This window comes from Ambystoma mexicanum, chromosome 1q (assembly GCF_040938575.1).
Source record: "Ambystoma mexicanum isolate Mex_15411 chromosome 1q, UKY_AmexF1_1, whole genome shotgun sequence".
NCBI lineage: Eukaryota > Metazoa > Chordata > Amphibia > Caudata > Ambystomatidae > Ambystoma > Ambystoma mexicanum.
In genome coordinates, this window is record NC_090922.1 from 244,287,710 (window position 1) to 244,299,782 (window position 12,073).

Here is a 12,073-nt window from a genome sequence, read left to right on the forward strand (position 1 = left end):
GGCATAAGTGGTCAACACCCGTTTTTACTCCACCCAGTGAAAGCTATTACACCTCCTAGAATATAGGACTTTCTTGAATGGTTTCTGGGCTGACAACTAATGCATCTTCTGAAAAATTCTCAATCCTGGTTTATCTCCAAAGCACAAAACATGCCATTTCATGTTGTAATTGGAGGAGAAAAGATCTGGGCAAACTACCATTTTGAAAGGCGGTTGTGAGGCATATCCTTGTTCAGCGCTTATGTATGTCATACCTCATACCTGCTGCTGAGAGCATTCAGAATCACTTTATTTTGCAGCTTCCTCTGCTACCAAGAAGAGATACCATTCTAGACAGAGGGTTTTGTCGCACAGAAGAATTCAACTGACACCCTTGTTTTTTATGTCTATGATGTCGTTGTCTAAAGAGTTAGAGGAACTTGCCCTGTGCATGGAGGTAAAAAGCAGCAAACACAAACCTGATTGCCCTTAGGCTCTATGAATTTGGTGTGCAAGAAAAAGGCTTTCTTCTGTTTCGAGGGGCTGCGTTTAAAAAGGTGAGAGATCAGCCAGTCCTAGCAGACTATGGGAACATACGCCACCAGGATCATCTGCGCCAATGAATGAACATGCTCTCTGCTCAGCAGATTAGTGGGTGGCATCCATTATAAGCGGTCTTGGACGAAAGTAGAAACTAGATATTAGTCTTTTATATTTTACTAGAATAGGGTCCAGTACCACTGGTGTCCATTGCAAAGATCTCATTCTTAGCATGGCGTATGGCATCAAGGACAGGGACCGTAATGCCCCAAAGCGGACAAAAACATGAGGCAAACCAGAATCAGCCAAGAAAGGAAATACACCACTTGCCTTACGTCAGTTACCCTCTCTGGGGATCGGGTGAGGGGGGTGTAACAATTCCATGCTTGTCGCTTACACTCATTTGACTCTTTCACAGGTTCTACAGCCTCATCCAAGATGACCACCAGAACCGATCACATCACATAAAAACATTACACGTCATGAGGCAGTCAGGATTTCTTTTTTTTTTTTTTAAAGCTTTCTTTTTATTTTCAAAGTGACACCTTCAGCCTGTGTATTCAGCATATGGTGCAACTCGCTCGATGGACAGCTTAATGGTGTACATGTTTCGGCCCCCGAACACCTGAGATAACCTTACCCCCACCCTCCCAACAATATTTAACTCTGGAGTAGCTTTTGCATACAACTAATCATCCCTTTGCACTCTGGGGATCAGGCTTAGTCCTTCTCCAGTCTCACTGTGGTTTTTCTTTCTTGTGTCCAATCCGGCCTATGTTTAGGTTCACAGCACCGAAAAGGTCCCAAGTATGGCGGGTTTGTGAAACTGTTGGTCTCTTTCAGCTACAAATTCATGAAATGGGAGTCATGTATTTACGTTGGTATTTGCCCGTTGCCAATGCACATACTTTTTCCATGGCCATGATACTCCATAGTCTAACCCACCACATTGCTAATATCGGTCCGTGTTCCAATTTCCAGTTATGCACCACGGTAATCCTTGCAGCGGTGAGCAAAGGGGTGATTAATGCGACTATCTCCACTTGCATCGTACAGGCCCTCTGCCACCCCTCCCAACAGGATCACTTTCGAAAGTCGGATTTCTAGCGGGATGTGATCAAGCTTCATTGCATCTCCATGCTCTGGTTAGCTGGTCCACAGTGTATGTTTCTTTCCCTGCCTTCTTGTGCTTCTACCCTAGCTTGTCGTTATGTCCCCATCTTCCTTGCACATGAATTTGGCCTTTGTCCTGGTCCCTGACCTCTGCTACACAGGACTTTGTAGTTCCTGGCCCCAGATTTGCCTTCCACGGCGTCTTCCTCATTGACCTGGCTACTTTGAGTACTGGTTGTCAGCCTACAGCTCCCCCCCCCCAGTCTGAAGCTTCTTTCCAGTGATTACTTCCTTCGGGGTTGTTCCACTTCAATCCCAGACAGTGCGGCTGCTTAAGGGGACCGACCTTACCTTGAATCCCCCTCATAATGCCTCATTCAGCAGATAAGATGGGTTGCAGACCAACTGAGACACCAATGTCTACAAGCTAAGTTGGGATACATCCAGGCATGGTGACTGTGGTACAGTCAGTGACAAGTGAAGGCAGAGCCGGAGAACTCCACGATAAGACAAAAAGGAGTAAGCTGGGACACACTGTTTGCAATGGTTGCCCATAGATATTGAAACGGTTTCTGGATGCTTGCTCAATTCAGTTTACTTTTAAACCATGATCATATGCTACCAGCCTAACCAAGTTGGGCTATATAATCTAAGAGTATAACAGGAAGTCATCTGTCTTGAGCAACTCCATTAGACACTTTCCAAAGTCTCCTTCTAGAAGACTATGAAGGATTTTTGAAAGCATTTAAAGATGCTCACAAGGCGTGTAGTGTATCGATGCATGCTGTCCACAAAGCCTTGCATGACTTTTCCCAATGTACCCAAGATCTGTAAAAGCATGAGCAGCTATCACTTTCGGCTCTGTACTTTAGGCGATTGGTGGGCAGGGTTTTGAATTCCTCGATACGTCTTTGCTTTGAGCATGCTTTTTCTAGCAACTTATCCTCATTTTGCCAGCTGTAATATGCTTGAGATTTGCTGAGGGTCAATGGGAGGATGCGCGGCCACTTTGGCTCTTATGCATCACAATTTTGAGTGTTTACTATGGACGTGCAGCTTTAGGGTTGTCGGTATGTGGACCTTCCAATATGGCGACTGGCATAACTCGCAAAACAGAACTGGTGATAACGCTCCAGTTCTACTTTAACATGTCACTTGGCTTGTTAAATGGCAGGACGCCGGCAGTTACAGGCACAACTGTGGCTGGACAACACAGAACTATACGTTAGTGGAGGAAAACCAAAGTAGAGTATGTTTGGTGCTCGGGATCGGTGCCAATACAGGACATGATTATGTATGTTAGTCCGGAAATGATTCGGGAACAAGCACTATACACACGTTGAGTGTTCAGGTGGATGATGCATATGTCATGTACGCTTTATTTATAGCTTTCACATTCTGCCCCATTGAAATGCTGGCACGTTTTATTCCACAATTTGACGCATTGATGTCTGAAAGATTAGCTCAATTTGTAGCTGGTTCCAACTACAGGTATGGTTAAACCTGTTTACCAAACAGTGGCTGGGTTGCACTTTAGCTAATGGCCTGTGCTCTCTTGTCCTCCAGGGTGACTTTTGGTTTTTAATCTCTGGCAGTGTGCTGATCAGTGGTCATCAGTCAAGGTGACACCATGGTCTAGACGTGTGTCTCATGCAAACTCGAAATAAGGTTAGCATTCTGCAATCGGTCTTTTATTTCTTTTTGCAAGTACTTTTTGTATGCTAAACACTACGTGAATCCTAATAATAGAGTATTAATTCAGACCATCTCCTTTTGTGGACTGCATTTCAGATAAGATGCTGTAATGAAGGCTGGGTCGCGTAGAAAGGCGGGACCGCAGAGCCAAAACTCGAGTTGACAAGAAATTGATCTTCTTGTTGTGATTTGTCTTCTAGTTTTTAATATATGGCCGCAGTAAATGCAACGCGTGTGCTTCTGGGAACAAATAATTCAATGCACTGAATTTCATTGTGATGGGCGTTGGGATGTATTAATGGTCCTACGTTGTGTCTCATTTATTTTAATTATTTAGTTTGAACACAAGTGAGTGTGGTATGTTTGTGATCGTTTCTATGAGTTTGAAATGACTGGTTTGAGTGTGTGACCTTTTTACAGCTAATATGTGATTATGTATTTTGTTATTTCTAATATTCGAGATGTACATTATCTTTGTGACTTGTTTTTGTATTCGACCTTCAAAGGTTCGATTTCAATAAATTCATTATGCATTACAAATGACCTTTTTTAATGTTAAGTTCAACAAGGTTTGCCTTGAAATGAATTGCTCTCACTTGAAAATAGTGGAGGACCTTGTTGTTTTGCATATTTTCTGCTTAAAAATGTCACCAATTTCAAACAACTGGCATTAGAAACAGGTTGGCCTAAGGTGGCCCAGTTTATGTTGTTCAGGTGACGTTTGTCTGAAAAACTAAAGGATGAGCAGCAGGCCATGTGCCAAGCCAGAATCCTTTAACGACTCTGGTGGCCTTGGTGATGCAGCTGGACTACTGACTCCAAGAAAGAAGGCTAAAAAAAGGGAAAAACAGACGACCTGATTGTCCCTCAAACAATCAAAGATTCAAACTCACTGAATCCAAGCGAGACACCAGAACCCATGCAAATTGAAACCACCATGGGTCCTGTCTGAGAAAGAATAAACACGCCACCAACAGCAGGGGCTATGTATGTATTGCGCTTCTAAAGAACACCATGTAATGAGTGCCCATTGGCCCAGCCTAGGTGTTCAGGAAACATAAGTTCCTGCTCCTAGGAGGACCTGAGGTTCGGGAAAAAGTCCTGGCGCTTATGTTGATTCTATGGATTCTTTTGACCTGCAATGGGCTCCAAGTGTGAACTCCTTGCACTTGTGGACTGCGGTGTTGCACTGGCAAGTTTATGAATTCTGAATGGGCTAAGCAACACTAAATACTAAGACAAAGGAGAATCACTTTGTTACCCATTGATAGGGTATATGGGAGACCCCTTTCTTGCAGGCTTGCAACAGAGGATGTATTTGCTTTCTGAATCAAAAAAGACTTTAATATGTGTGCTTAGAAGTCAATCTTCGCAATGGTCTTATTAAGGAATCTCCTCTTTTCCCCCGCCACCTAAAAACGCCCTAGAATTACACCCTTGCCTGGATGTTAGGAGTTTAAACAAGAACACTGTTAATGACAAAAACGCGACCTTACTCCTAATCTCCGATATCCTCACAGCCATCCATAAAGTGTCTATATTGACAAGGCTTGGTATCGAGCAGTGCATACAATTTAATTTGGATTAAAAAACGGGAAAAGTGGAAAACAGCCTTTAGAACACCATAATAACATTATGAATACCAGGCCAAGCCCTTTAGTCTTGCGAATGCTCTAGGCATTTGTCAGCAGTTTATGGGCTATGTCTTTGCAGATCTAACCGGTCACAAAGTGATAGTTAACCTAGATGACATCTTGATATTCTCAAAGGATCTAAACGCTAATCGTGAAGACTGTTTTCTACAGGCTACGTGACAATAACAAGTCAGCAAAGCCAGAAAAGTGTGCATTTTATGTTCTAGGTGTTCTATACCTAGTGTATCAGTTATTCAAAGAAGGCGCTTTGATGGATATGGATAAGGTTAAGTCGGTGCTGCTATGGTCTGCCCCATCCACTGTTAAAGAGCTTCAGCAAGTCCTCAGATTGGTGACTTTTTATATGTAGTTTATACCCCAGTTCTAGAAGATGGTTCTTCCCCTACCAACTTGCTCAGAAAAATGAATGTTTTGGATTAACACAAGAAGCAGATGATGAATTTGCTGAATTGAAGAGAGCCCTTATGTCGGCTCCAGTTCCGTCAACCAACTCTTTGCAGGCACCTCATACTCTAAGCATCAGATTAAGCATTGGGAGCATTACTGAAGCAAGTTGAGGAGAACAAAGAGGGACACCTGATTGCCTTCTTGTTCAGCAAATTGTCAGATGCAGACATGATTCCATCACAGAAATAGAGCTACTGTCTATTAAAACAAATCTTGCAAACAATTGAGACATCCTGTTACAATCTGATCCGATTTTTGTGACCTGAAAAGGTTGCCAAAATTTGAGTGCCAAAATAGACAGGCCCAATGGGGTCTTTTTTTCATTTCAATTTCTTTACACACTAAATACCCAGATCTTCGAATACTGCAGCGGATGCCGTGTCCAAGGGCCACACTTCTTCTATTGAAGAGAAATTGTTCTGAGCATGTGTACTTGAAGGACAACATATTTGTTCATGTTGCAAATGTTCTTCTTGAGAAGATCAAGGCAGCTTAGTCCGAACATCTCAACACCATTTCAACAAACCTGCGACCCTATCATCAAGAAGTATGGTACCATGGTGACCGAATGCTCATTCATTCCCTTGCACTACCAAAAATGTAGCTCCAAGTTTCTTTTGGTGACCTACATTATCAACCAATGTTTGGGATTATATCGCCTTCTGCACAATGTGCCTCATTGCCTTCCTACAAGGAACTGTGTTAACCTAATGCACATTCGGTTTCATGGTATGACTTGTAAACAGATTTTATCATTGAATTCTCACCATCTCGGAGCTACACAATCATTGTAACTATGGACCTTTTCAAAAAGATGCAATTTGTGTAGCCTTATGCCAAGTACCCACAACGCAAACTATTGCACAGATATTTCTTAGTTGTCTTTAGGCTACATGGCCTTCCCAACAGCATCATCTTGGAGTAGGGCCCTAAATACACATTACATTTCTGGAAAACCTTGTGTAAGGTCCTCGCTAGTCATCTGGGACTGTCGTCAGGATATGAGCCACAGTCTAACAGTTCCACAGAAAGAGAAATGAAACCCTTAAACAGTACCTCCACAGTTTCAACTACATAAGACAATTGGACTTTCTTACTCCCGCTGGCTTAGTTTGCCTGTAACACTAAGGGCCTAATTCACAGAAAGTTTTCCAATGGGGGTTTACCATTATAAAATGCTTCTGTGAATTAGGCCATATATATTCTTCCACCATGACCAGTCGATTCTTTTGCACCTATGAGTCTCACCATACAGGCTTTCCTTGCTAAATTCGCCCTGAAGACTCAGCACCATTTCAGGAACAGCACATTCGAACATTGCAACAAGGATACAATAAGGTATCAGAATGCTTGGAGAACACATGAAAGACGATCAAGGATCAACCTGATTGACGCTGATCCATGGAACCCTGTTGCCATGTTTGTGACAAGGTTTGGTTGCCATCCAAATACCGGACAAGCCACAAGACGGCCACAAAGTTGGCTCCAAAATATTTTGGTCCATTCCTGATCAAAATGATCAACCCCATAACCACTAAGCTTCCAATTGCAAACAACCTGGAAGAGGATTCATCCAGTTTTCCATGTTTTAATGCTCAAGACTTTAATCCCAAGGCTCCACCTCTTTCCCCTGTATGTCTAGACAGGGTTCTTGAATATGTGGCACAGGCCATTTGTGACTACAGGCATCATCTGGGGGAGGAGGGGTGTAGGTGCAGTATTTTTAATGACTGGAAGGGGTATGAGCTACGTGACTGACTTGGGAATTTGTGTTTTTTGATTAAGGCTCCTCACTTGATAAAAGGTTTCCATCATAAGCAGCCAGGAGGAAAACTAGGTCCTGCTGAGCATCAAGAGGGCATAGTGTAATAACTCTGTGCTGCGTGCTGTATTCTTGTTGGAGGCTTTCCAGGTGTCCCATGTAAGACGGTCCCTGGATCCACTCATGTCATGACATTGCATGCGATCAGAAGTTCCTAATTTCTACTGGGATGCAATACGGTTTCCTTGAGTCTCAACACTCCAGTAAGTTTGGTCCAGAGAGGACATTTTTCCATGGTTCCTTTTTAAAATTCTTCTAGGCTTTCCTGCGCTTATGCTCCTCCTTGCCGCCCTGTCTGTGGGCTTCATTAAGAGTCCCGCGCAACCCGCCAGACACGTAACACTTTTCCGGTGCCACCAGAACATTACAAGTACCGGCAGCCCAGGATATAAGGCATCGTAAAATGTTAGTCATTTAGGTCAAACTGGCCCGGCGCAACGGCCCACCTGCCGAGTTGTCGTGTGGCAGTCCGGAAAGGGTGCTGGTGAGGTGCGACCGGCACCCTTAATTCTGGATCGCCACACTTATAATGAGGACGTAGGTCTTCCTTGCTTCTTCATTATCCCTTTGGTCTTCATCCTTACTCGCTGCTGCCTGGCACTTCGTAGCTCCTGGATTATGAACCCCTGGCTACATGGAAAACTGAACCTACAGATATCTCCCCCAGTCTGCTGCTTCTTTTTGGTGAAAACCTTCTTAAGGAGTGTTGCACTTCAATCCCAGACAGTGTGGCTTCTAGAGCTTACTGCTTTATCTTGCATCAACATTCAATATCTTTGCAAGTTGATCGTTTTTTTTACTGAACAGCTGCTGTTGAGACATTCGAGGAGACCTGTAGGGCCCATTGAAGTGTGAAAGACAAAGGGGTACACTAAATCCTCCTCCTCCTCCTCCTCCTCCTCCTATTAGCACAAACTACAAGCTCTCGGTAAATGGTTCTCATCCCATCAGAAATTATAAAAGTCACTCACCGTAGTGACTTATGTACCTCTTAGTCCTTAGTCCCCTTTCCTCCATAATGCATGGGCGTCCCTCGCAAGGGATGGGAGACTAAACCTTTTTCACCAGAAAAAATTTTCCCCTTTAAATTTAGAAGCACACAGGGGTGCGGCCCTGAGAGCATGTGCTGCCCTGACTTCGCCCTCCAGCGCCAAACCTCAGTCCCCATAGACACGTCGACAATAGATTAACATTGCCTAATGACACCAGTTTTATTAGGGGGGAGGCTGGCAGAAAGTATGGAGTAAAGGGGATTAAGGACACTACAGTAACTTCTAATTACTCTTACATCCCGTCCCCTTTCCTCCATACTGCATGGGCGAATACAACTGAGTGTAGCCCCAGGGTGGGGAGGAGGCCCTCCTTAAGCAAATAGGTTTCTAAGAACCGCCTGTCTGAAAGCTGCGTCTGATCTAGAGCTGGCGTCCAATCAGCAGTGCTTGCAGAAAGCCAAAGGGGTGGCCCATGTGGCCACCCGGCTTATGACCTGCTAGGGGACATGCTGCTGGAAAGCAATGGTAGTTGCCTTGGCTCTCGCCGCCTGGGCATGCATGTTGGCTGGTGGTGACTTATGCTGTCCCTCGTATGCTTCTTTGCTGGCCGAGACCATCCACCAGGCTATGGAGCCCCTGGATGCCTGATACCCCAGTCTTGAACCTCCAAAGTTGATGAATAGAGCATCAGACTTGCGGAAGCTCTTCATCCTGACAAAATAGAATTTTAGAGCACGCCTGATGTCAAGGCAGTGCAGAACTCTCTGTGCCTCGTATTTGGGCTCAGCAAAAAAACGTGGGCAGCACAATTTCCTCGTTCAGATGGAATGCGGAAGGCACATTAGGAAGGAACGTTGGGTGCATCCGTAGGACTACCTTGTCCTTGTGAAACGTAGTGTATGGCTCGGAAGGAACCAGCGCCTGAATTTCGCTGATTCTGCGAGGTGAGGCGACTAACATGGCTGTCTTAATGTTGACCAGCCTGATGTCTGCCGACGCCATTGGTTAGAATGGTTTGTGCGCCACGGCACCCAAGACTATGTTGAGGTCCCACACAGGGTGTGGCTTCTTGATGGGTGGGTAGAGCCTGGCGAGACCCGTCAAATGTTTCTTGACAATCGGGTTGGAGGAGGAAAAGCTCTCCTCCTCTGAGTTTCTGTAAGCCTTAATGGCTGCCAGGTAAGTGCGGCAAGTGTCCATTTGCATGCCTGAATGGGCGAGATGCGCCGAAAAATATAGCATGTTGTCCAGGGAACATGCAAGGGGGTTAATGCCCTTAGAGTCTGCCCATTGGCAGAACCTGGTCCACTTGCTCTTATACTGGGCCCTGGTAGATTTGCTCCTGGCACCCTGTATGATCTCTAGATTAGCTTTAGAGAGGCTGAGATGTCCTACCGTGACCTGCTCAGGAACCACGCAGTGAGGGCTAATTTCTCTGGTGTGGGTGGATGTCCCTGCCCCCCTAATGTGCCAGAAGATGTGCTGGGCCCGTTGGCAGGCGCATGGGAGGCCTCTCCGAAAGGCTGAGCAGCTCCAAAAACCATGGCTTGGCTGGCCACCATGGAGCTATTAGGATGATGCTGAGGAGGCGAGGCTCCTCGATCTTGCATATCATCTGTGAATCAGGGGAGTGGGTGGAGAGGCGTATGCTGTCATTCCGTCCCACTTGATCTGAAAGGCATCGCCCAGGGAGCCCAGGCCCTGACCCTGCCAGGAGGCAAACAGTTGGCACTTGCTGTTGCCCTGGCAGGTAAAGAGGTCCACCTGGGGGTGGCCCCATTTGTGAAAGCTCTCCTGCAGCACTAGGTTGTTCAACTGCCACTGGTAGTGGTCCGCTCCCAGTCTGCTGAGCCTCTCTGCCTCCAGGTTGGATTCCCCACAAGCAGGTGGACCGCCGTGAGGAAGAAGTTGTTCTCCAGGGCCCATTCCCACATGCTGACTGCCAGCCTGCACAGTGGGGGAGATCTGGTACCTCCCTGCTTGTTGATATAGAACATGCTAGTCGAGTTGTCTGTCTGAATGAGGACGACCTTGCCCTTGATCGGGAGAAAGGCCTTGAATGCCAGCCAGATGGCCTTCAATTCCAGCCAATCGATGTGGTACTCCTGCCGGGTCCAGGTGCCATGGACGTAGTGGTCGTCCAAAGATGCCCCCCCAACCCTCAAGAGAGGAGTCTGTGGTGATGGTAACCTGTGGTGTAGGTTGCCGGAAAGGCTTGCCCGTCCTCAGGTTGAAGTCCCCAGACCATCAGGTGATCATCTCTGACTGATGGCCTTCTTCCTGGTTCCAGGATGCTGCTAAGTGCAGCTGTATCCTCCTCACCCTGAGTCTCGTGTGGGGGACAGCCAAGAGGACTACTGCCATGAGACCCAGTAGGTGTTGGTACCAACAGGCCGAGGTCACTTCTCTGCTGAGGAAGTGCGCCGTGGCTCTCTTGAGTGCTGTGATCTTGTCCTCCGAGTGAAAAACTTTCTCGGAGCTCATGTTCCAAATGATGCCCCAGAAGGTCAGTGTCTGCGTGGGCTGCAGCTGTGACTTCTTGAGTTTGAGAGAAAAACCCAGCTCGTGCAGTGTGTTCATAAGAGCGTGGGAGGTATGGTGCACTGTTTCCAGAGATGTAGCCCTGACGAGCCAGTCGTCGAGGTACTGGTAAATGTGGTAGTCCTGCGACGTGAGGAGGGCCGCCAGAGTGTTCATCAGCCTGGTAAAGACCGTGGGGGCCGAGTTGAGGCCAAAAAAGAGCACCTTGTATTGGAAAAGGTAGCCCATGATCCTGAATCATAGAAAGTAACGATGAGGCTGCCAGATCGGGATGTGTAGGTACGCGTCCTTCAGATCCAGGGAGCCCATCCAGTCTCCCTTGCACAATGTCTCCGCTATCAAAGCTGGCCTAACCATCTTGAATTGTTGTAGAGGTAGAGAGAGGTTGAGGGTGGAAAGGTACAGCACAACTCTCAGGCCCGCCTGGTTCTTTTTCTGAATGGCGAAAATCCTGGAGTAAAAGCCCAAGCCTCGCTGGGAGGCTGGGACTTCCTCTACTGCCTGGCTCTCGGCGAACGACCTGATCTCCGCCAAAAGAGTTGCTCTGCCAACCTGTGGGAGTGGAGGGGAGGAGGGAGGAGAGGCTGGTATAGGGAGGCGGTACCCCGTGGAGACTACAGAGAGGATCCAGGGGTCAGCGAAATTCTGGTGCCAAAAATGTGCATGGAGAGCAAGCCTGCCCCCCACTGGAGACACATGAGTGGGGCTTGAGCCAACCCTTCTTGGCCAAGGCAACAACGTCCTCCTGAATCGGGATCCCAACGGGACGTAGCGTGAGGACTTCTGCGAGGATCGCCCTCTGCTTGTTGCTCGACCTCAGGCTGCGGAAGGCCCAAGTATTCTGCCAGCCCTGCCAGACATTCATGGAAGGCTTTGGCTGAAGACAGCGTGTCGGGGTCCTTCTCCTCATCTGTGTCCACCTGCAGATCCGGACGGTCTGGCACCAGACGGGGAGTGCTAGGAGCCGGGGACCGCAGCTGCAGGCTGCAGCGGAACCGCCTGTGCAATTGGCTGGAGGGCCGGAGCGGGCTGCTCAGGCTGAACAGGGACCTGAGAGGCCTGTACTGGAGCCTGAGGCGCTGGCGGGACAATTGGAGGGAGCAAGTTCCTGATGGCGTCCCTGAGGAGGACCCTCATCTTTGGTGATTTCACAAGCCTGAGGAACTTGACGAAGAACCAGTCCTCACAGGCTGGATTGGTGGTAGGCGATATTGACAGGGTAGTGGGTGGCTTCTGGAGCCGTTGCATGCCCTGCCCATATGACGCAGCGGGAACCTGCCTTGCGCAAA